The 25,640-nt window shown below is 34.2% G+C and overlaps 2 long non-coding RNA genes across 13 annotated transcripts in view; one reads left to right on the top strand and one right to left on the bottom strand.

Moving 5' to 3' along the window:
• The window catches only part of LOC144287936 (uncharacterized), a 276,738-nt gene that overhangs the window by 188,691 nt on the left and 62,407 nt on the right, over positions 1–25,640 (top strand). The window lies entirely within an intron of this gene.
• The window catches only part of LOC144287937 (uncharacterized), a 109,575-nt gene continuing 87,981 nt past the window's right edge, over positions 4,047–25,640 (bottom strand). The window contains exon 5 of one of the 2 annotated variants that reach the window (XR_013355781.1): positions 4,047–4,719. This is a non-coding gene — a long non-coding RNA (uncharacterized LOC144287937). The remainder of the gene's footprint in view (positions 4,720–25,640) is intronic. The other variant, XR_013355782.1, reaches the window with a different exon arrangement.

Here is a 25,640-nt window from a genome sequence, read left to right as displayed (position 1 = left end):
TGTGCAGAGGTCTGCTTTTAATCTAATATTTCTCCCCATATAAATTAGGAATCTCTCGTCTCTTGCTGCTTTAAGGATTTTCTCTTTATCTTTGGAATTTGCAAGTTTCACTATTAAATGTTGAGGTGTTGAATGGTTTTTATTGATTTTAGAGGGGTAACTCTCTATCTCCTGGATCTGAATGCCTGTTTCCCTCCCCAAATTAGGGTAGTTCTCAGCTCTGATTTGTTCAAGTATGCTTTCTGGCACTATATCCCTCTCGACACTCTCTGGAACCTTAATCACAGGTAGGTTTTTCCTACAGGGCTATCATTTATTTCCTTTAACTTTCCTCATGGTCTTTAATTGTTTTTATCTTTTTTCTCCAACTTCCTTCCTTGCCATCAACTTGTCTTCTATGTCACTCACTTTTTCTTCCATCTCATTAACCTTCATCGTTAGGATCTCCGGTTTGGATTGCATCTCATTTAATTGATTTTTAATTTCAGCCTGATTAGATCTAAATTCTGCAGTCATGAAGCTTTTGATTCCTTTATGCTTTTTTCCAGAGCCACCAATAGCTTTATAATTTTGCTTCTGAATTGGCTCTCTGACATTGAATTATAATCCAAATTCTGTAACTCTGTGGCAAAGAGTACTGTTTCTGATTCTCTCCTTTATGGTGAGTTCTTCCTTCTAGTCATTTTGCTCAGTGCAGAGTGGCTGTATGAGTGGGCTGAGTCCAGAATATCAACCATGATTGAAGTAAATTTCACTCTAGATGATTCTGCCAAGTTCAGAGACCAGAAATTGAAAAGAAAGACCAGAACAAAATAGAACAAAGCACCACTAAAGTGAAAAATTTTAAAACAAAGTTTTAAAAAGTAAAAGGCCTAGAACCCCAAAGAAGAAGAAAAAAAAAAAGGAGAAGAGAAAAAAAGAAGAGAAAAAGGCAAAAGTAAAGAGGAAAAGAAAAAAAAGAAAAAAAAGTTGAAGAAAAAAAAGGGTGGAGAAGACTGGGAGATGGTGGTGATGAAGTTGTAGTGGAGGGAGAATGTAGTCTACCTAAGGGGTCCTAGAGGGTGATCCTCTTGGTTCTGAGTATATTAAGTTCTGTATGTTAGAAGATGGTCAGTCCCAAAACTGACCAGAAATAAACCAGAAATACTTGTAGAGAGCCCTGTCATTGACCACCAAAACATAAATGAGGTTAAAGAGGGGACAGAATGGGAATGAAGAGAGAATATAATCTAACAGAATGAACCAGCATGGTATACCACTTGTTTCTGGGTGCATGCTGGTCATGTTTTAGAAGGTGTTAACTTATGCCATTGTAGAGCAAATGAGGCAGAGAAAACAAACAAAACAAAACAAAACATATCTTGTATTCTCCCAAAAATTAGTTGAGTATGTTGAAGAGAATCTAGAAGTGGAAAATATATCTAAGACCTATAACTGCAGAAATATGAAAGTCCAAAAGAAAGAAACTTAAAAATGAAGAGGTAGTAAAATACTTTAGTTAAGGTGGGAAAAGAGAAAAAATTTTGGAAATTTATAGTCTGATATAAAAATGAGTTGTACTGGAAAAAGGAAAAAAAAAAGGAGGGGTGCCCTCTGGTTCTATATACTGTAAATCCCTTGACTTCCCCTGGAGCTTTCCAGCGCTGTCTGGCCAAGAACCTATTCTTCCCCTGTCTTTCCAGCTGGTCTTCTGGGGGAGGGGCTGCTGTGCTGATTGTCAGGTGTGTGCACCTGGGGGAGCTGCCCCACCCCCACCCCACCCCACTCAGGGATCAGTGGGAGCTGTTTGTCCTGTGAGTTCCCTGTTCCCTGGCAGCCCCGCTCTGTCCCAGGCACAGGGTGACACCAGGAGGGACAGCCACACTGGTGGCCACAGGCTCTCCAGCTCTGGAGTCAGCTCCCGCAGTAACTAGCGCAGCTCCCAGTCTGCACTGCTCCTAGGAATGCGGGGGTGCTGATCTGCACAGCTGGGGGCTCCCAATGGCAGGAGCATCCTCACTGTCCTGTGCCCTCCCCACCTCCGCCTGTCCTGGGGGGAGCGCAGGATCCTGGGCTGTGTCCCCCAGCGCCCTGGGATCTGGGGCCTGTGCTGCTGGAATAGTGCTCCCAGGCCGTGGCTCCCGAAGGCAGCAGGGCTCAGCCCCCTCCGCAGGACCTGCCACCTGACCCACCGGCTTGTCCCCAAGGCCCTGCTGGGCGGCTGCTCCAGCCCTTTACTGCGCTCGGCCCTCAGGGTATGGCGCGCTCTCCCCTAGGGCACCTCCGCTGTTAGTGACCCCGGGAGACTGGAGGCTCCACTGCCCCTTCCTGCGGTTCTGCCCAGTTTCCCTGCGAGCGCCTGTCTGTCCGGGAAGAATCCGCTGCAGATTTTTTTAAGTTCCTGCTTCCCCAGGCTGGGAAGCCTCCCCGAGGCTTTTGCCCCCCCGGCCTTAGCCCAGCTCCCCACTTGATTCTTTATGTTATCTTTTTCCACCTTCCTACCTGCTAGAAGTGAAAGCCCTTCTCTCAGTCGTGTTCTGGCTGTTCTCTTTTAATCTCAGATCGAGGGCAGCCCCAGTGGTGCAGCGGTTTAGCGTTGCCTGCAGCCCAGGGCCTGATCCTGGAGACCCGGAATCGAGTCCCACGTCGGGCTCCCTGCATGGAGCCTGCTTCTCCCTCTGCCTATGTGCTTCTCTCTCTCTGAATAAATAAATAAATCTTAAAAAAAAAATCTCAGGTCGAATTTATAGGTGTTCACCTCTATGTATTTATGTTAGAAATACTTGTAAGACAGTAATCATAAATATTAAATAAGAATACATTTGCATCAAATTCAAGTATGATTTCAGTTTAAAATTAAACATATGTTTGAGTTCTTTTGTAAAATGTTAAAAATGGGTATGGCAGTATGATATCTCTCCCCATTCACTGAATTGACATTATATTTTTATTACACATTTCCATAACTACAAAATCATCTTTGAAAATCTCACTTCTTTAGACAAACAAAAAACAGCAGAAGACAGAAGTGCAAATGTACATGCAGAACATGGAAAGCCCACATGAGCCTACCAGCCCCTCTTTATTCCATTTTTGAATAGATTCCAGCTAAAACTCACAAGTTATCTACTAGCATCAGTTAGTTGCATTCAGAATTTTAAAGATATTTCTGCATTTCCCTCATATTGTAATTCCTCACACATTCCTTATCATTGCTTTTGTATACATTTTCTCACTGATATTCTTTTTTTTTTTTTTAATCTATCTCCCAATCTCTTTCTGAAAGCTCTTACAATTGTGTATTTCTTATTCTCCAAAAGCACACACTAATGTGTTTTGGTGTAGATTTTACCATATTCATTGGGCTGGGCCCTAAGAGGAAATTTATTTGTAGATTCACATTCATAAGTACTCATAATATTTACACATTCTGGTTTTAATCAATAATTGCTCATGGTTTTCTCTTTTTTTAAAATTTTGGACAGATATGAGTCAAATGCAGAACTTTGGCATTAATGTATTTTTCTAAAAATTGCTCTCCTGTTTAGTTTTTCCTATTCTCTGAAGGTTTTCTTAACTTTTCTATGGATTCTTTCATTGATTCCATTTGTGTAATCACACACTTAGTATTTCCTAGAACTTTTTTCTACTCTCTTGACTGTTCTTTTTTGTTATAACATATTATTTCATGCATTATTGATTCAGTATATCTTATTATATATTTGAAGATAATGTACTGTTTTCTGAATATCATATTTTCTGAAATGAATATATTGACTTCATGGATTTTCTCTGCATACACTCTGTGTTATTTGACTTGTGTATTTTGTATTGATTTGCTTCTTTTGCTTTCTCACACACTGAAAATTTTTGAAATTGTAGTTTCATTGACCCTTCTGGGCTCATGACTTGAAACTATCTATAAGAATTCTTTTTTTTTTAAGATTTTTATTTATTTATTCATGAGAGACACAGAAAGAGAGAGGCAGAAGGAGAAGCAGGCTCCAAGCAGGGACCCCGATGTGGGACTCGATCCTGGGACTCCAGGATAACACCCTGAGCTGAAAGCAAGCACTTAACTGCTGAGCCACCCAGGCATCTCAAAACTATCTATTAAGAATTCTATATCGAGGGGGAAGAATTCTTCATTGGGGAATCATCTTTTGAAAAATGGATCACCACTGTTGTTTTCAATAGGTTATATTTTTAGGTTGTTGGGCTTTTTGAAAAGGAATGCCTTGCAGTTTATAATCCCTGCATTTTAGGAAGTTACCTGCATTGTGAACTGAGTAAGAGAAAGACTTTAAATTCCATTCAACATTAAGCTTTAATAACAGAAATCAGAATAGTTACTGCCTTGAGTTGAGGATGGGATGGAAAGCGAAATGTGGAAATTATATGAGGTTATGGAATTGTTTTATATCTTGATCTGAGTGGAGGTTTTGTGTCTATATAGATATGTAAAAACTTCCTAAATTGTATAATTAATATTTACGTGGATTAAACGTACAAGAGTAAAATATTGTTAAGATTGATTTCACTAACAATATATAAAGAAATCAAGATGATATTTCAGTTTTCAGTTAGAAATCCATCATAGTGTTCAGGCAGTGTAAGAGATAGCCACCTAGGGAAACACATGAAATCTGAGTGCATGGCCTCCATACCCAACTCCTCAGGTGGATGACAAATACTGGGGAGAGGAGGGTTTGAAGGAAGAGGGAAGACGCTGGAGAAGCTCTGCAAAAGATAGCATAAAAAGAGGAACTTTAGAGTATTAAAGTTAAACATTCCACTCCCTGATCCCCTCTTCTCCTCACTTCCTGGGCCCAGTCACCTTATAACTACTGTGAATATTTCCAGCCAGTGTCATTCAGATGGATTCAGATGGAGAAATATAGAAATCTCACTGACTGGAGTATAGGTGCTACTTTATACCTCCAGATATTTCTAATCACAAACTTTTGGAATAAAAAACTAGAAAATGTTTGATAAGCAACCTCATTGTCAGATTGCTGTATCTCTTCTCTAGGGTAATGAAAATAAAGACTTCTGGAAAGGTTTAGCATACAGAAAAGGGAAGGAAAAAGATTCACATCATAAATATGTCTTAACCACAATTGTGTGTCTTTGGCTTTAGGAGTTTCAAAGCAGGAGCTGATCTGTGCTATTTAATCATATTTTCATGTATATAGCATGTATCTTTAATCAAAGGAATGAAGATATTTCAAAGTAATATTAACAAAACATTTATTTTTAGATTAATAACCTATATGAACTAGATGTACAGCTTGATAAATACCATTATTTGTTTATTGCTTTGAGGTTTAAAAGCTCAATAATATTCTTCATGTATTTCTAAGCTTTCCTCTTGCTCCCTGCTGGGTGTGCAAAGTGAAGAATGGAAATTAAAAAATTAAAACTTATAAATAATTGAATGTCTTATGTGATTTTAAAAATGCTTTGGTGTTAAATTTTGATGATTGTTATTAAACAAAATAACTTACACAAGTGCACTGTGAAATTGTTATTGTAATTCCATATTTGTTGCAATATCATTATCCCTATTTTTGGCACTGGTGTTAAAAATTTCTGCAGACATACTCAAAATAAAGCACATAGAATCATACCTACAGATTTATTCATAGAATAGTCATAAATCATATTCATAGGATTATAAGTTTTTAATGTCTATATTAACTTTATCCTGAATAAAAACACAAGCTCTCTACAAGAGAGCAGATTGTTATTATTTACTTAGAGCACAAATCTCGGCATTGTTTCTCTATGTCTAATTCTTACCTCTAGGGTGACATGATGAATCCGGATATCATCTAAACATACAAGTTCTGTATTGTAAGCAACAAGCCATTCCAAAGTAATTTTTTTTCTGTACAGAGAAAGAGGCAGCTGTCCCTCTTCCCCATATGAGAAAGTTTCCTTTGAATCATAGTGGGAAGGATTCTTGTTTTCTTACTCTACCTCTTTGGTATATAAATAAATCTCCCCAGGGGAAAGATAGGATCAGAGTTACCAACTTCGGAGCTAAAGAATATAACCACAGGGACTCAGCACTCCTTGGAATGTAAATGTGTATCTTTGAGGAGGTAACATCTCTGGAGTTCTCTAACTGTATTATCAGTCCTAAAGGATCTCCCAAGACTTGTTTTTAGCATAGGTTTCAAGTTACAGTAAGAATTGCACAGAATAACTGCAGAAAGTTGAAAATATTTTCTCTGTAGTTCTATATCTATATATACATATATATAGTTTCTCTGTAGATTTCTAAAGTCATATTGCCATGAGTAAAATTTAGAAATTTATGAAGAAAAACAAATTTAATTTAATGGGTGCTATGATGGTCTTGGCATTAGGTATAATTATTAGGATGAGAGGTAATGGAAAGAGTAAGAAACATAATTATTATAATCAAAATTAAACATTTTTAGATTCTGCTTTATAATTACAAAATAAGTGTTCTGAGCATTATCTTTGCCCTTGAAAACAATACTAGTAATTAGGCAGGTATTAGTAATATATCATTGAAATTTGATTCACAGGGATGCCTCGGTGGCTCAGTGGTTGAGCGTCTACTTTAGGCTTAGGGCGCGATTCCAGGGTCCTGGGATCGAGTCTTGCATCGAGCTCCCTGAAGAGAACCTGCTTCTCCCTCTGCTTGTGTCTCTGCCTCTCACTGTGTCTCTCATTAATATATATATAATATATATATAAAATCTTAAAAAAAAAAAGGAAATTTGATTCACAGACCAGTTAACTGCTTGTGTCTCTGCCTCTCACTGTGTCTCTCATGAATATATATATTATATATATATAAAATCTTAAAAAAAAAAGGAAATTTGATTCACAGACCAGTTAACTTCTGCCAGTGGAAACTGTTTAAATGGGACACATGACACTAGGCTTCCCAGGTATCATTCAGTGTTCTTTGACTATATCATGTTTCTCTGAAGATGTTAATGGATATCATCTTCTAATTAGCCCAGTAAGTTACAAAGATAGATGGATAGATAGATAGATGATAGATAGATAGATAGATAGATAGATAGATAGATAGATAGATGATAGATAGATGATAGATAGATTATAGACAGACTATACATATGTATATACATACATACGTAGATATCTACCCATATTAAAAGGGAAGGTAGTTAGGTAGATAGCGGAAATATTTTAGGAAATATAAGTAATATAATTAAGAACAAAATATTCCCTCAACCCAGAAATCCTCCCCACAAATTAGAGAAAGAAAACATTTTTATTATGGAGTGAGCATGAAACCAGTCCGTGATATACATCCCAGGCAATCTGCTATGAGATGAAAAGACAAAAAGAAATAGCATCTTTTTATATACTTGAGCAGTATTTAACCATTTGTTAAATGTAATCCATCCTGAATTCACCTAGCAATTGGCTTTACACGAAAGAAAAACAAACTTCCATCTTTATAATGGAAGATAGTTTTGCATCTTGAAACAAGATGCCCACTGAAATCAGGCTCCTACCCTCCCACAGAAACTGGAAGATTGGGGTGCTGTCTCTCTTATTTATATTTCAGGTCCTTGAGAAAGACACTTCTGGATTATAAAGCTGGCAAAAGGCTCATTTAGTTTTTTGAAGGATTTAAATACATTTGAAAGAGATGAAGAAATAACAATTGCCAAGTTTTCTGAAGTAAATGCTCTAAGAGATAAAGAAGTCTCTTCTTTCATTTCAACATGGAGAATTAAGCCTGTTTCTAAATTTCTATAGTACATATATCAACAAAACAGACTTTAGTTTCAAAACTTTCCTGATGATGTTTTATCTATTTGTATAAAAAATAATTTGCTTTTTCTTTTTTTGCTTTTTGCACCATGCATGATCTTTTTCACATTCTTATTAAATACCCATCTCTTCACTAAAATGCTTGTGAGACATAAATATAAACAAATCCAAGGGAGTAAATAACATTAAATTATAGTATTTCATATAAATATCTGAGCTAAATGATTGTGATAAATATGTGCTAAATGATCGTGATAACAAGTTCTGGGCTCTGCATCAAATAAGATTATTAATTTAGTGTTACGTTAGACTGCTTCTATTTATCTAAAGTTCAATAATATTAACTATGAAATTAAGATAAATATTACTTGTCATTGCACTAATATTATCAAAAGTAATACTCAGATAAATTTCAATGTGTATATTTAAAAACCTGCTGAAACAATTATTTTTATACTCATCAGCTGTATCTTTTCATTTAGTAGAGATAATAACTAGAGAATTTGGATCAATTTATAATTTAGTTGGGCTGGAATATTTACACATATCATGTAGTACATCATTATACCTGCTGATGCAGCAATGAAAAATTTAACTTTTTTATTGAGAGAACATACAATATTTAGTTGTAGCAGTTGATTTAAAGATAAGGATCTACTGTCTCTTGTAAGCACAGATAATATTAAAAACAGGAAGCATAAATTAAAATTAAGACTTAATTTTCCATGTTGAAAATGAGGGAAGATGCTCCTCTCCTCCTTTTTTCTTGGACCATATATTTTAGATTTTAATATTGTAAGTATTTCATCCTTTCTTGAAGATTTATATGTAAATCCCTTCCTTTTGCCAGCTTTATGATCCAGGAGAGTCTTTCTCAAGGGCCTGGGTTCCATTTCTTTAAAATATAAACATCAAGGTAGATAACATCTCTATTTCCCAGTTTTTATGGGAGAGTATGAGCCTATAACTTCAGTGTGTATTTTATGCCAAGTTGCAAAACTACCTCCTTCTCATAAAGATAGAATAAGTTTATTATTCATTTGTGTAAAGCCAATTACCAAGTGATTTTAGAATGAACTACATGTAACACGTGGTGCTGTCAAGTCCTCTTGAGGATTAGTCATTTATCTCAAGAACATGTTATGTAATGGGTTGTGTCTGCTTGACTTTCAGTTTCACCCACACACTGAAAGTAAACATTTTCAGAGATATTTCATCAAAAAATTACATTTCTCAACAGATGGAAGATGCTATGCTATTAAAGTTGAAATATACCAGAATATCGTTAGATATATGATGTTATTGAAAAGTGTAGGGATAAAAGGACTTAAAGGAAATCCTTATTGATAGAGAAATTCTCATCTGAATAAAATTCATACTTAAATGAAAGAAGTTATGGGCTTTTATACTTTCAAGTGTTTTGCAGTGTGACTAGGATTCAAAGATATAGCAATATGTTTAGCTTAATAGAATTCTTATTTAATTTTTCACATATATGTATACATCCACACACACTGCCCTGATCTACAAATACAAATGACATTGTCATTCAGGAAGACCATGAATTCTGTGATTTTTAACACATTTTTATTCATATCATGCTTAGCTGGTACTGTACATGCAAAATGATGCTAAATTTTAAAAATTATTTCCATTTATGCAACCAATGGGCAATATTCAGGGCAGCCTTAGACATATGTATCAATGAGAAGAAGAAAAACTAGTTTTGAAAAAAACAAAGGATGAGACCAATAAAGCCTAAGATGAGGAAGACAGAAGCAAACAAAATGTGTAAGAGACCCTGTTTATTTAAACAATAAATATGCGTTTGTGTGTTCAGAGAACATGACTGTATGTGTAAAGGAAATATGTCCATGTTCTATTTTTCCCGTATTAGAATACTTGGTTTTCTATTAGACTGGATTCTCCAGAGAACTGTGTGTGTGTGTGTGTGTGTGTGTGTGTAAGTATGTGTGTAATGTTTTATATAGAGAGTGTCCATGAAGTTATGACAACCCAGCCAAATACAGTTGACACTCTAAAGAGAGAGAGAGAGGATGTAGGGGGAGATTTGTTATAAGGAGTTGGTTCACATGATTGTGGAGGCCAGAAAGTCTTAACATCTGCAGATGGGAAGCTGGAGACCCAGGGGAGTCGATGGTATAGTTCCCATTAGAATCTGAAGGCCTGAGAAGCAGGAGAGCCAATGATGTGTAAGTCCCAGTTTGAGTCCAATCTGAAGGCCAAGAGAGGACTGATGACCCAGCTTGAAAATAAGCAGAGAAAGCAAATTCTCCTTTTCTGAGACTTTTAAGGTCTTCAGTCAATTGAATGAGGCCCACTTGCATTGGGAAAGGTAATCTACTTTACCCAAAATTAATCTCATTTAGAAACACCCTCACAGACACACACAGACTAATGTTTAGCCAAAAATCTGGGTACTCTGTGGCCCATCAAGTTGAAATATAAAATCAACTGTAAAATGTGCCACTGAGTGTGATAAGCCTAATATATTCTAAGTCATGTCTCAGACTGAGCTCCTACTGAGCTTCCTACTGAGCTCATATGTAATAGACCTATGATGTTCTACAACCATCCCTTCATTTGGGAAAGTAGGTTTTCCATCTGCTCCAAGATCACATATCTAATGACAGGATTGAATCTAAAGAAGGGAAGGAAAAGACAATCCATCTGAAGTCCAGAGGAGATTGCTACTTGGTTTCTTATTTTTTTAATTTTATAATGGACAGTTAATTAATTGCATTTTAAAACATTGTGAATGCTTTAAAAAAGAAAAATGCAGAATAACAGAATCCTTTAAATTCCATATATGATGTTTATAGTTTTTTCTTTAGCATAATAAAACTTGCATGCTTTTCTGTATAGTAAGTTTAAGTGAGGGCACTCATGTTGATAGCATATAGCCCTTTTTAAAAAATAGGAAATATTTTATCAATACTGTTTTCAAGACATTTTGCTGAGTTAGTCATAGTTACTTGGGTGAAGATGGGCACTTGTAAGCAAAAGAGATTCTTGATTGTTATGGATTGAACTATGCCCCTCTCCACCCCAAAAGGTATGTTGCAGTCCTAACTCTCTGTTCCTCAGAGTGTGGCCTTATTTGTAAATAAAGCCTTTACAGAGGTAATCAATTTAAAATGAGGTCTTCAGGGTGGACCCTAATCCAGTGTTACTGGCCATCTTATATTAAAAAAAAAAAAGGAGATGTGAAGATGCAGGGAGAAGATACCATGTACTGGAGTGATGCCTCTACAAGCTAAGAAATTCCAAAGATGGCAGGCAAACACCAGAGATAGAAGAGGTTCTTCTAGACCTATCAGAGCATGTCCCTGCTGACACTATGATTTCAAACTTTCTAGCCTCCAGAATAGCAAGACAGTAATTTTGTTCTATTTTTTTATGATATTATTTATGCATTTGACATAGAGATAGAGAAAGCTAGTGAGCACAAGCAGGGGTAATAGCAGAAAGATAGGGAGAAGCAGGCTCCCCGATGAACAGGGAGCCTGAGGCGAGGCTTGACCCCAGGCTCTGGGATCAGGATCCTGGGATCATGACTTGAGCTGAAGGCAGATGCTTAACAGACTGAGCCACTGAGGCACCCCTCTTTATCTAGTTTTAAGCCACCCAGGTTTTGGTCCTTTTTGGATCCTTTTGACCCTTAGAAACTGATATTCCTTAATATTTAAGAAAATCAGACACTACATTGATATTTAGATGATTTTTATTATACACAGTATTATTCCCAAAATAAATCTGAGTCACAGCTTAAATTTAAAGAAGAGGAGAAATATGAAAATTTAACTTCACATTGGATATCTACTAAATGAAATACAAAAGTGATAACTGTAGTTCTACCAAAAAATTAAAGAAGGGGTCTTCTTTTGGGGCTTTATAATGTTGATATCTCCAACTGACTTTATTAACAATCTATTTCAGGGTTTGGCAATTTTTTCCTGTAAAAGGACTGAAAGTAAACACTTTTGACTTTGCAGGTTGGGAATTTCTTGCTATAACTTCTCAACACTTGCTTTAGTGTCAAAGCAGCCATAGACTTAGCCATAATAAATGAATGAGCACAGATGTAATATGATAATATTCAATAAATAATGCTTTATTTCTACAAACAGGCCATGGACTGAATTTGGTTGAAGAGTCATAGTTTGCCAATCCCTTACTTATTTAACCTTCAAAATTTGACAATATTTTAATAAAACTTTAGGTATTCAATAAATGAGCATTTAACAAAGTCCTATGAGCAAAGTCACATTTTTTAAAAAGATTTATGTATTTATTTATTCATGATAGAGAGAGAGGCAGAGACATAGCAGAGGGAGAAGCAGGCTCCATGCCAGGAGCCTGACACAGCACTCGATCCTGGGACTCCAGGATCACGCCCTGGGCCAAAGGCAGGTGCTAAACAGCTGAGCCACCCAGGGATCCCCAAACTCACATTTTCTAATTCATAGAATTTATTTCTTGTGCTGATTAAATTTTGGATTACTTTTTAAGAACATTTGTTTGACAAAAAAAATGGTTTCATCTTTTGGTATAGATTTTAGAAAGGTATTCAGTATTGTTGATAATTGGAGGTGTGACTATGGCACTGTGGTTATATCTTTTTAAAGAGTTCTTATTTTTAGAGATATATACTTTAAAAAATAGGAATTAAATGTTGTGATGTCTGGAATGATCCCTAAATAAAACTAAAAGGGACAACTTATATGAAGGTAAGGTTGAGACATAGCTTACTATGAGTTAATCATCGTTGATCTTTGTTGTGGTAGGTATATGAGAATTTCATTATTGTGTTCTGTGTGTATATTACAATTAATCACACTAAAAACAATAATAACTTGGTATTAGCTCATAGGGATGCTATAACAAAATATCAAACTGGATGGGTTGAACAAAAATGTATTTTCTACAGTTCTTGAGACTAGAAGCCCCAATTCAGGGTATTGACAGGCTTTGTTTTTCCTGAGATCTCTCTCTTGGGCTTGCAGATGGCGGTCTTCTTGCTGTGTCCTCATACAGACTCCTCCCCTTTTCAGCTTTATTGAGATGTAGAATTATAAAATATCCTACAATTTTGTAGGATATTTGAAGCTTACATTATATTGGTATATGTATACATTGTGAAAGGATTTCTTTTCTAGTTAATACATCTGTCATTGTCATGCATTTATCTTTTTCAGCTGTAAGAATAAGGTTTGGACTATCTAATGTAAAACCTGATGACTATAGTAGGTAACAGAGTAGGATCCTAATTCAATAGGATTGGTGTGCTTATAAGCAGAGAAAGAGACACCAGGAATATAGAAGATCAGAAAAGGCTATGTGAGAACATTTAAGTTCTACTCTCTTAGCAAATTTTAATTATATAATTAAACATATAAATATAAATATATGTAAATATATAAATATAAATATATAGATTATTAGTTGCAACATATTACAAAGGTAAATTAAAAAATGAAATGATTAAAAACTCCTTCTTTTAGAGAAATGCTTTTTTAGACAGAACTCTGAGGGACAAATACAATATCTTATTCAAGTCTTTATTGTTTATGTTACGTGAAGCATCTTATATTTATGTGGTACCTCAATAATTTTAACATTGCAATTTTGAACAGTAGAAGACAGCTTAATATTGCCTTGTATTGCATGCTGTTGCTCTAATGTGCTTTTAATGTGTATTTTCCTTTATATCACCAAGTTGTTTTTTTATTTTAATGTAATTTAAAAGATTTTAGCAATCCAAAATACTCACTAAAATAGTATATTAAAATAGTGTTATGTAATAAAAGATCTCAAAAGTAAATATTAAAGTCATAAGTACATCTGGGATTTAATATTTTCTATATGCATATTTAAGAAACATCATGCATCTTCTTTTGTTCTAGGGGGGAGGTTTATGTGACAAGCTACTTGTAAACATGTATTGATCTACTAAATATTTTATCCTGAGTTTTCAGTAAATGTCACATTCTGAGGCTCAGCTAAATTAGAGTGAAATGTTTACAAGTAAAACTCATAATCCCATATAATCTCTGTAAAAAGAAGTAGCATGATAGACTAAATAGTGTTTATTTAAACATTGCTTTCTGTAAGTATAACCACATCCATAAAATAGCAGGGGCAGGTGCTCTTTTACTCAGTTGGAAAGAGACTTGTTTTACTTTTTTTTTTCTCTAACATGACCAGGAGGAGAATACACATTAAGTCAAGTAAATCTTACTAAGTTCAGGCTAGCTCTCAACAATTTACTCTTCATAATCACTGAGCCTAATATTTATTAACATCTTGAATGCAGATAATTTTATATACTTTAGATATGACTCTTAAAACTTAAGAGTCATAATGAAGACAGAGTGAAACAGAAATTAGTATTTTCTTGCAGGTTGACTTTCAGTATTTACTTACTACAGCATCGTAAACAAACCTAAACAAGTGTATTTACTTGTAGAATAATAAATCTTTAGACACATTTTTTTCTAATTTTTGTTATAAAACTGATTATGCCTATTTCAATATTTATACTATGTTTATATTTTTAATTTTATGATTACACTATACCCTATATTTTCTAAACAAATTAATTAAGAATATAGTCTACATGCCATAAAATACTATACTTTGGTATTTAATAATTTATATCTTAAAAATTATACTATTAATAAGTTATTGAGTGATAACTTGATCTGTTATGAGAACAGATCAGTTTTTTGGAAATCAGTTATTAGGTACTATATGATAAACAAGCTTCATATTTAAATAGAATTTTAAAAACTTAGTTGACTTTAAAGTTTCTTAGATCTAATAAAGATTAAATTCAGTAACACCCCTTCTACAATCTGATGTTTTTATAAAAATGCAAACATGAGAAACAATAGCTAAAATGTAGATAAGATAGGAAACTGATTGTATTATTATTCTTTAATTTACGAGTTTTTTTTTTTTTTTTAAGGTTTTCATTTATTAGAGAAACAGAAAGCATGAGCGGGGAATGGTAGTTGGAGGCGGGAGGCTGAGGGAGAAGGGGAAGCAGACTCCCCACATGCAGGGAGCCAGACAGAGACTTGATTCCAGGACCCTGGGATTGTGACCTGAGCTGAAGACCACATTTAACTGAGCCACTCAGTACCCCTAATTTATAAATTTTATGTTGAAAAAGATTATTATCCTCTAAGTGTGTCTTAATCTGGAGGTGGTCAGTTTTGGCATAAATTCCAGATCTAGGGTTTGCTAGCTAAATATTCCTATGAAAGTCCTCAGAACCTCCATGTTATCATTAGTAGCATTCACATTTTCTAGAATAATTTTAATATCTCGATGAGATGGTATATATAAAGTTACTATAAAATACTTTCACTCAAATTATATATACTCAATAGTCATCAAAATATCTGCTTATGATTAACATTTAATACTCAAGAAATTTAGAAATCAGTTTTCTACTTTTCAAGAACACGTTTAAAGCTCAGATTTGCCTAAATAATCACTTTATAAGCCTTTATTATATAATAAGCAAATCTGGAATTCAACCTTTGTCTTTTTAGTGAAATTGCATTTGTTATTCCATTATTCTGGGCTGCCTTCATCCTAGCTCCACATATTTTTCGTTTTGTACCCATAAATGCCAGGCTTTGCTTTATTCTTGTAAGAGATAATCACATTCTTATGATATTTATACTCCTTTCATCCTCTTGACTCCCAGTGTTCAGAAATGAATTTAATGTGCATGGTGCCCAAAGATGCCCAGGGCTGTATTAATATAGAAAAAAAAAGATTTTTTTCTCATAGTATAAATTTCATATGTTGCCTATTGTATTGGCTTTATAAATCAAATCCTGATAAATATTTTAAAATTAAGTTTTAGTATGTTCCTAATGTTACTTAAGAAAAATATAAATACATATTTATTCAACAATTCTAAAAATCCCTTTTCCTTTATCTCCTCCTCTTCTCTGCTTTCTTCACCTCCCAATCCAATAAGTAAAATATGGGAAATATATTAAAGACTCATAGTTAAATAGAGAAAATAGTGTATACTTAAATATGATTAAAATCCACAGATATATGTCAGGAACCAACAGAGAGAATGGAAGCCCCCAATATAATCCTGAGAAATAAATTTACATTTTACCCACCAAATGTAGTCAATGTTGTTTCATAACTTGGAACATTCTAAAAAAACTTGAGATGCCATTTTGATAGAGAATGCCATTTTGATTATAGAAAATGTATATAGTCACAGTTTTACATCTCCATAAAATCGTGGTGATGATTTGAGAAAAATGACACCCAAAGATACACCATCCAATTTATAGACATAAAACTTAAGAGTCAGAAATCTGGGTTTATTTTAGGCACTCTTACTGATTTGAACTATTAACTTTAAGATAATTTAATTTACTTCTCTTCACCATCTAGGCTTGCAAATTATTAGGCATTTCCATAATATGAAAGCCATTATAAATAATTTATAATTACTTAGTAATTATGTTAATAATTTGGGATTGGTATTGAAAATACCATTCATGAAACTTGAAGAGAGTAGATATTTGTGCAAGGCTGAACAAGATTGTCTCTGCTCTTGATTTTAGGTTTCACACCAGGAGAAGGAGCCTATTAATGGACAATATAGCACTAGAGTTTTTCAAAATAATGTGGACACTATTTTAAGTAAAAATTCGGTTTTACAAATGGTTCTTTTTTAAAGAATCTCGTGGAGGGCTGAAAAATATGTGCATGGATAGTTGTAATAATGCAATCTTATTTCATGTTTTCCTGATATTCTTTAATGATGGACTGTGGGAGGAGGCAGGTGTTCATCAGTTGTAATGAGTGCACCACTGTGGTGAGAGATGTTGATAATGAGGCAGAGAATATGTGGGAAATTTCTGTACCTTCCTCTCAATTTTGCTGTGACTCTAAAACTACTCTTTAAAAAAGTCTTTAAAAACAAAACAAAAAACTAATACAGTGCCCCACTTAGCATGTCTAAACAGGATTAATCACTAAGTTTTCCATCTGCTGGTGAACCTGGCTGCTAATTATAATAGCAAATGGCAGAGAAGACAGTGTGTCCACCCTTACATAAGGTGACAGGAATGAAATCCAAATACAAAATTTTGTGGCTAAATTTGTGAGTTCAAATGAGTACTGGTAGTAGACAGCTAGCAGTAGACTCCATTTTTTATATAAACTGGGTAGGAAAAAAAAAATTAAAAAAAATAAAAAAAATAATAAACTGGGTAGGATCCATGCTTCCCTAGAAAGTAATGCCCAGAATACAAGCCTGAATTATTAAGATAATCCTGTTTGATTTTAGAGTAAAGGGATGGGAGAGGTCCACCCAGTATGAGGCAAATACTGTAAAAACCATGTGCCATATAGGCAGCAAATCCTTCAAGCTGATTCAGAAAGAAACCTCAAACTCTGTATCTATGGTGGCATATCATGGATCAGAAACCTGGGAGAGGATCCAAAACTTCTGTAGAAATAGAGTCTACCTAGAACAAAAGAGAGGAACTGTCAAGCCCTGGAGACCAGTATGCAGTGATTTTCCTAAAGCCATGATAGAATGGGATGAGAAGAGGTATTTTTTGGCTTAGAGATGAGATGTATAATGATAGATGAGATAATGGAAAGATAGCAAACAGGGAAATTAAAACTAAAATGGACTCTTACTAGTTTAACCAATTCAGTTGAAACCGAATGAAATTTGGTTGGAAAGAATTTTCACCTATCTTTATATTATCACCAGTATTGTGTACTTATTAATAATAGCCTACATCTACAAGCCCTGCTACATGTTTCATGGCCTAACAAAGGTATCATATATAATGCTATTACATGTCACTCACTCTTCTAAATGTTGTTTATGTATTATTTCATTAAATCCTCATGAATCTTATGAGATAAATATTTTAAATCTACATTTTCACGAATGAGGGAATTGAAACATAGAGTATTACATCTCTCTCCCAAATTACACATCTAGTAAATGGCAGAGCCAGGCTTGAAACTCAGGCTGTATACTTATAATGAACTTACAAAAAACTTTTAGGCTTTTCTCATTATCACTCTCAACCTCAGTACAAGAGTACTTAACATCAGTGACCAGAGTTTAAGCTCTTCTCCTGATTCTTTTCTAAGAGAAACAGAAGGCAACCTAATAGGTTTGTAGAGTCCCTATGTGTATTTATTTATTTTTTTTATTTTAATTTATTTTTTATTGGTGTTCAATTTACTAACATACAGAATAACCCCCAGTGCCCGTCACCCATTCACTCCCACCCCCCGCCCTCCTCCCCTTCCACCACCCCAAGTTCGTTTCCCAGAGTTATGTGTATTTAAAAAACATACAGTGTTATAGATCATACATTCCTAAGGGGTTTTGTTTAACCTTTACCTTCAGAGCCAGCTTCTTAAGTTAGTGCTAAAAATAGTCCTTTGAATATTGTGGTCCAAACATGGAGGAGCCGATTAGAATATATTTCAAGTTATGGTTCAATAATTGTATTTTGTTCTTCAAGTTGGAAATAAATTCTCTTGGAAATAGAATCAGTTTGTCTTTGAGTTATTTAGTAGTGATTATGCCCTTCAAAATTCACTCACAAGAAACATCCTTCCCATTAGTGTTCTATGTCTATCTTGATGAATTTAACATTTAGCTGTTCTCTGCTACTTGTATAGAAATGGGGTTAGTATTAAGATCAGAGTAAGGTTGTGTAATTCCAGTAACAAAGAACCAATCACTAACATATGATCAAACTAAAGCAAAATTATGATAATGCAGAATTATCTAGTTTAATATAATTTTAAAATGAAAATCAGGACTGCTGCTTCAAGTGTCCATTGGCTCTTTTGAGATAAGATTTAACTTGTCCCACTAAGAATATCAATATATTTTGAAAATTGCTTTATTATGTTGAAAGAGAAATTGTAAGTTTGATAGCAGTAAATAGTTCAAACATTCACTTTGACATCTCTCAAAGATGTTGTTGTGTACTAAAATAATTTCATGTTTACATATATTCATCTAATCAAAATAGAAAAAATAAATATTGAAATTTGTTTCTATAATTGATTTGCAAATTTAAAATGGTGCTGCCTTTATCATGAAATACAGGTAATCTTAATTTTTTGAACAAAAGTTCAAGAAACAATTTCAATAGTCTGTTTTGTAAGGCAACATGGTTTAATTTTCTATATGAAATTACTAATGAACTACTATTCCTCCCAATTCCCCCCAAAATAATACATTGCTATAAAACAAGATCTATTGATATCTGCATATTTTTATTGTGATCTTAATTTAACTTTAGATATACTTTAGATAATTTCTATTAGTAACACATTGTCACAATCTTTATTTTTCTTAATTTCAGAAACACTATAGTGTAGAATGTAGTAATTCTATATTATAGAATGACTATAATAAAGTGTTACATACTAGAATGATTACAATAAAGGAAACAGATAGTAACAAATTATACTGAAGATATGGAAAAATGATAACTTTCTTAACATTGTAGGTGGAATTTTATAATGGGGCTTTGGAAATCAGTTTGATAGTGTTTTGGGTTTTTTTTAATTAAACATAAATTTACCTAACAGCACTTCTGTGAAGAGGTCATAATGGAATGATGAAAATATTCAAATTATTATTTATAATTGTGGTTACACAACTTGGCAAATTTACTAAAAACAATAACTGAACTGTGCACTTGAAAAGTGTGAATTATGTGATATGCAGAATATGCCTCAGTAGAATTTTAAAATAAAATTGTACTATAAAAAAAACCCTGCATAGGCATCATCTCAGAACACAAGGTCTATTTGTGATAGATTATTCAATTAAGATTCTTGAAAAAAGCATACTGAGTCAATATGTATATGAAAAAACTTTTCCCAGAATTAAGATACATCTCTTAACGTGGAGCTCACCCCTAGTATTTGATCTGAAGGAAAAAAAATGAAAAAGGATACTACTTATTTGGTAGGCTAAAACTCACATAAGACCTTCCTTCTTATTATCAGAGACTTGATTTTTTTTCATAGAGTTCTGAAAAAATTGTATTTAACCAGGAGTAAAATTTGATGGTAAAAAGTTGAATTACAGAAAATGATATTCTCCTGGTTACATTACAAATTAATATATGTAAAGATAATATATTTTAGAGAAAAGAAACAGTTTTATTTTTAAAAATATTAGTAGAAGAGAAAAAACACATCTACAGGAATATCAAGGTAGTAATAATAGATATAGTTCAAAATATGTGAGATAATTCTGTTAAAATGGTAGAATAATGGCACTCTTAATGTTGAGTTTCTGTAATGTATTGAAAACAAAAGTAATGAGATGGAATGATGATACCATCAATGAAAGAGTTAATAGCCACAATAAAAGGTGAAAATAAGTGAATATAATAAGTCATTTGATCTTAAGTCAGGGAGGATGAACAAAGCTGATTCATAACTATTTCTTTTTAAAAATTGATAATATGTTAAAGGATGTGTAGTTCCTGAAAAACTGAAAACATTACTTGTTTTTATATAAAATGACATGTTCTAAAAACTGAGTGGACCATAGGGAAGTAGGATTTTATCTTTGTGCATACGTACTTACAGATAGAGCTCCAAAATATGTTAATTTGTTTATAAACATTCAAGTGCCTTACTAAGTAATTTGAATTCTCACTATTATCAATGTTGTATGAACATGCCAAATTCTATAGGTTTGCTCTAATACTGGTTAATTCCAGTCTTTTTAATTTTTGCTAAACCTTCATATAATTTCTAGGCTTTCTTTCATTTTTACTGTTTTCATTTTTAAATTTCCACATATTATATAAAATTAATATATGTAATATATTTGGCAGCAGCATGTCCCTTTGGAAGAGGACCAGAGCACAAAGTTTGTGGGCATTGCATGCCCAGTTCACACTCACATGCACAGTGTGAGCCTGGAGCTGTCCCTAGTCTTGGTGGGGGTTGCATGTTTTTGGTGGAAGAGGATCAGCACACTAAACATGAGGGCACTATGAGCCTCACCCCCATGTGCATTATGGATTGGCCCCTGGGCAGCCCAGTCTCAGCATTGGAAGACATGTTCTCTCTGAAAGAGGATCAGCATACACCTTGTTAAAACTCTGCCCCACTCAGTATATTCAAGAGCAGGAAACATAGCTAACTCGCCTAACATAGAGAAACAGACACAAGGTAAAAAAAAAAAAAAAAAAAAATGAGACAGAGGAATGAAATGAAAAGAACAGGACAAAACCACAGCAAGAGACCTAAGCAAAACAGAGATAAGTAATATGCCTGATAGAGAATTTAAGATCATAAAGATATTCGACTTGGAAAAGAGTAGAGGACATCAGTGAGACCCTTAACAAAAAGATAAAAAAAAAATCAAAGTTGAAGAACACAATAATTGAAATTAAAGGTATACTAGACATAATAAATAGGCTAGAGGTGTCAGAAGAATAAGTGAGAGACCCTGAGGACAGATTAGTGGAAAGTAATCAAGCGGGCTGCCCGGGTGGCTTAGCGGTTTAGCACTGCCTTCAGCCCAGGGCATGATCCTGGAGTCTCAGGATCAAGTCCCACGTCTGACTCCCTGCATGGAGCCCACTTTTCCCTCTGCCTGTGTCTCTGCCTCTCTCTCAGTCTCTGTGTCTCTCATGAATAAATAAATATAATCTTTAAAAAAAATAATCAAGCTGAGCAGGTGAAAGGGGTAAAAAATATGCATAATGAGAATAGACTTAGGGAACTCAGTGACTCCATCAAGTGAAATAACATTTGTAATATAGCAATTCCAGAAGAAGAAGGGAGATAAAGGCAGGGCAGAGAATTTATTTGAAGAAACCTGAAAACTTCCTGAATCTAGGTAAAAAAACAGAAAATCAGATCGAGGAGGCACAGAATTCCCCTAACGAAATCAATTCAAGAAGGTCCACACCAAGAAGCATGGTAAATAAAATGGCAAAAAGTAGTGATAAAGAGAGAAAAGAGGCAAAGAAAATGATAGTTACATACAAAGGAAACCCGGTAATTGTATCAGCAGATTTTTTAGAAGAAACTTTGCAGGAAATAAACAAACAATCCAATCATGAAATGGACAAAAGACATGAACAGAAATATCACAGAGGAAGACATAGACATGGTCAACAAGCACATGAGAAAATGCTCCGCATCACTTGCCATCGGGGAAATACAAATCAAAACCACACTGAGATACCACCTCACACCAGTGGGAATGGGGAAAATTAACAAGGCAGAAAACAACAAAATTTGGAGAGGATGTGGAGAAAGGGGAACCCTCTTGCACTGTTGGTGGGAATGTGAACTGGTGCAGCCACTCTGGAAAACTGTGTGGAGGTTCCTCAAAGAGTTAAAAATAGATTTGCCCTACGACCCAGCAATTGCACTGTGGGGATTTACCCCAAAGATACAGATGCAATGAAACGCTGGGACACCTGCACCCCGATGTCCAGATGGACTTAGCAAGTATGTTCAGAACATTCCATCCAAAAACAGCAGAATACACATTCTTTTTCAACTGCACATGGAACATTCTCCAGAATAGGCCATATAATAGACAACAAAAAAAAAATCATATAACAACGTATAAAAGAATGAAACTGTGACACTCCCTTACATGACACACAAAAATGAATTCAAAATGGATTAAGGACCTAAATGTGAATCCCCAAACCATAAAATACCTAGAAGAGTGCACAGGCAGTAATATTCTGATATTGACTCTCACAGTATCCCTCTAGATATGTCTCCTGAAGCAAGAGAAACAGAAACAAAAATATACTATTGGGACTACATGAAAATAAGAGGCTTCTACAGCAAAGGAAATAATCAACAAAACTAAAAGACAAACTATGGAATGGGAGAAGATATTTATAAATGACATAGCTGATAAAGGGTTACTTGCCAAAATATGTAAAGAATTTATACAACTCAACACACATGCACACAAAATCCAGTTAAAAACAGCAGAAGACATGAATAGATATTTTTTCCAAAGAAGACAAGCAAATAGCCAACAGACACATGAAAAAGATGCTCAATATCACTAATCATCAGGAAAATGCAAATTAAAACCACAGTGAGATATCACCTCACACCTGTCAGAATGGCTAAAATAAAAAACATAAGAAACATCAAGTGTTGGTGAAGATGTGGATTAAAAGGAAGTCTCATGCACTGTTGGTAGGCATTCAAACTGGTACAGCCACTCTGCAAGGCAATATGAAAATTCCTTAAAAAATTAATAGAATTACTATATGATCCAGTAATCACACTACTGGATATTTACTCCCCAAAACACACACACACACACACACACACAAATAAAAACAAAGACCCTAATTCGAATGGATATATGCATTTCTGTATTTTTTGCAGCATTATTTACAATAGCCAAGATACAGAAGTAGTTCACATGTCCATCGATAGATGAATGACTAAGGAAGATTTGGTATACACACACACACACACACACACTGAAATACAAAAAAAAAGAAAGAAATACTACCCTTTTCAACAAGGATGAAGCTAGAGAATATAATGCTTAGAGAAATAAGCCAGTGAGAGAACAATGAATACCATATGATTTACAAATGTGGAATTTAAGAAAACAAATGAACAAAAGGAAAAAGAGACTAAAAAAACAGACTCTATCTTTTTTTTTTTTTAAAAGATTCTTTTCATTTATTTGAGAGAGAGAAATGGAGTGAGCAGGGGGAGAAGCAGAGTGAGAAGGACAAGCAGAGATTGATCTCAGGACCCTGAGATCATGAACTGAGCTGAAGCAAAGAGTCAGATGTTTAACCAACTGAGCCACCCAGACACCCCTATATGAGGTACAAAAGCTGGAAAATCAGTCTATGCTGACAATTGTCAAGACAGTGCTTAAGAAGAAATTGGTAAAACTGAACACGGTAGGGCTTCCAACTTGTTAATAATGTCAATTTCCACTATGGAATAAACAAGAAACCAGTGCATTTATCTTTCCCTACCACTCTACTTAGTTATTTTAACTTTTATCAAAATTATTAATGGAATATTAATAATAAAAGTTATTACACTAACCTGGATTATCAATATTATACATTATACAACAATTGGTAGAAGGCATTTTAAAAAATAAATGCCCAGAAGATCTGAAAATTTTCAATCTTCTAGACCTCATATGTATTTGTAGAACAAATTACATTACTGTACAGATGCATGGTTTTCAAATACACGTAATTTATTTACCAGGAGAGACCAGGCTATAAACTATGAAACAAGTCTTAGTAAATTAAAATAATTGAAATCATAGTTAGTTATTGATTCCTGAATAATGGACTGAAGACACCATCAGCTTGGGGCTTATAGTCCAATGAGGCCTTTCAAGGGAAATACAAACTTCACCTTAGATATTTTTGATATTTCCTTTTGCCATAAATATGTATATTGCTTACTCTTATTTCATTCAGAATACAATTATAACTACAAAACATTTCATTTGAGGTTTCACATGAATTCCCCCAGCATATATTTATATCCTTAAAATCAGTAGACTCATAATTTTAATTGGATTCTCTCTTATTTTGTAGTATTGATCAGTGGAGGTCTTCTACTCTAGTTGTATGGTCTGTTCAGACATTAAATGAAGACACACTGAAAAACTCATGTTCTTTTAACAAAAAAATTTTTTTCTCTAGCCTAGAATGAAAGCTGCTTCCCTTCTCTGTTTCTATGTATATAAGCTATAAAAATAATTGAAGCTTTATTATTGTAATGTATTTTCATTTTGTTTATCTCCCCATGTTAACCTCTTGACTATTTTATTATTGCTGTCTCCCACTTTTAACACAGACAGTGGACTATGGTAGAGATAATCCAGTAAAAATCTATTTAATTGAGTAATTTCATATTTTTAATTTTTTACATTTTTAAATTTAAATTCAATTTGCCAACATATAGTATAATACCCAGTGCTCATCCCATCAAGTGCCCTCCTCAGTGCCTGTCACCCAGTTACCCCATTCCCCCCACCCATCTTCCACAGCCCTTTGTTTCCCAGTTAGGTGTCTTTCATGGTTTGTCTCCCTCTCTAATTTTTCCCACTCAGTTCCCCTCTTTTCCCTTATAATCCTTTTCGCTACTATATTTCATGTGTGAGTGAAACCATATTATGATTGTCCTTCTCTGATTAATTTGTTTCACTTAGCATAATACCCTCCAGTTCCATCCACGTCGAAGCAAATTATGGGTATTTGTCCTTTCTGATGGCTAAGTAATATTCCACATCACATCTTTATCCATTCATCTGTTGAAGGACATCATGGCTCCTTCCACAGTTTGGCTATTGTGGACATTGCTGCTGTGAACATTGGGATGCAGGTGTCCCGATGTTCACTAAATCAGTATATTTAGGGTAAATACCCAGTAGTGCAATTGCTGACTTCATATTATTTTTAAATGAAATATTTAACTGGCAAGAGACATAGAATATTCAGAGATTTTTAGTTTATTTTTGTCCCAGCAAATAAGCCTAAGAAAATGTTACTATGTAAATTTCTTTTCTATGAAAATATTGACCTTCAGCAATGAAAAGTAGGTTGTATTCGACATTAATATTTTCAAGCAAAATAATCAATTAGACCACTTACTATTTAAAAACCTATCATGTACCAGACACAGAGCTAAAAAGTAAGTTAAAGCATTCTTCTCCAGTGTCAGGAATATTTAAAAGTTTGTTCAAATTCTTTTCAATGTTTGGGACTCTCTCCAAGCTGGCAGATTTTAAGAAGTAAGAAGTCAAGGGACAC

Source organism: Canis aureus, chromosome 17, assembly GCF_053574225.1.
Source record: "Canis aureus isolate CA01 chromosome 17, VMU_Caureus_v.1.0, whole genome shotgun sequence".
In the NCBI taxonomy this organism is placed as follows: Eukaryota; Metazoa; Chordata; class Mammalia; order Carnivora; family Canidae; genus Canis; species Canis aureus.
The sequence above is the reverse complement of the archived record's forward strand: the minus strand, read 5'-3'. Positions and strand labels throughout refer to the sequence as shown.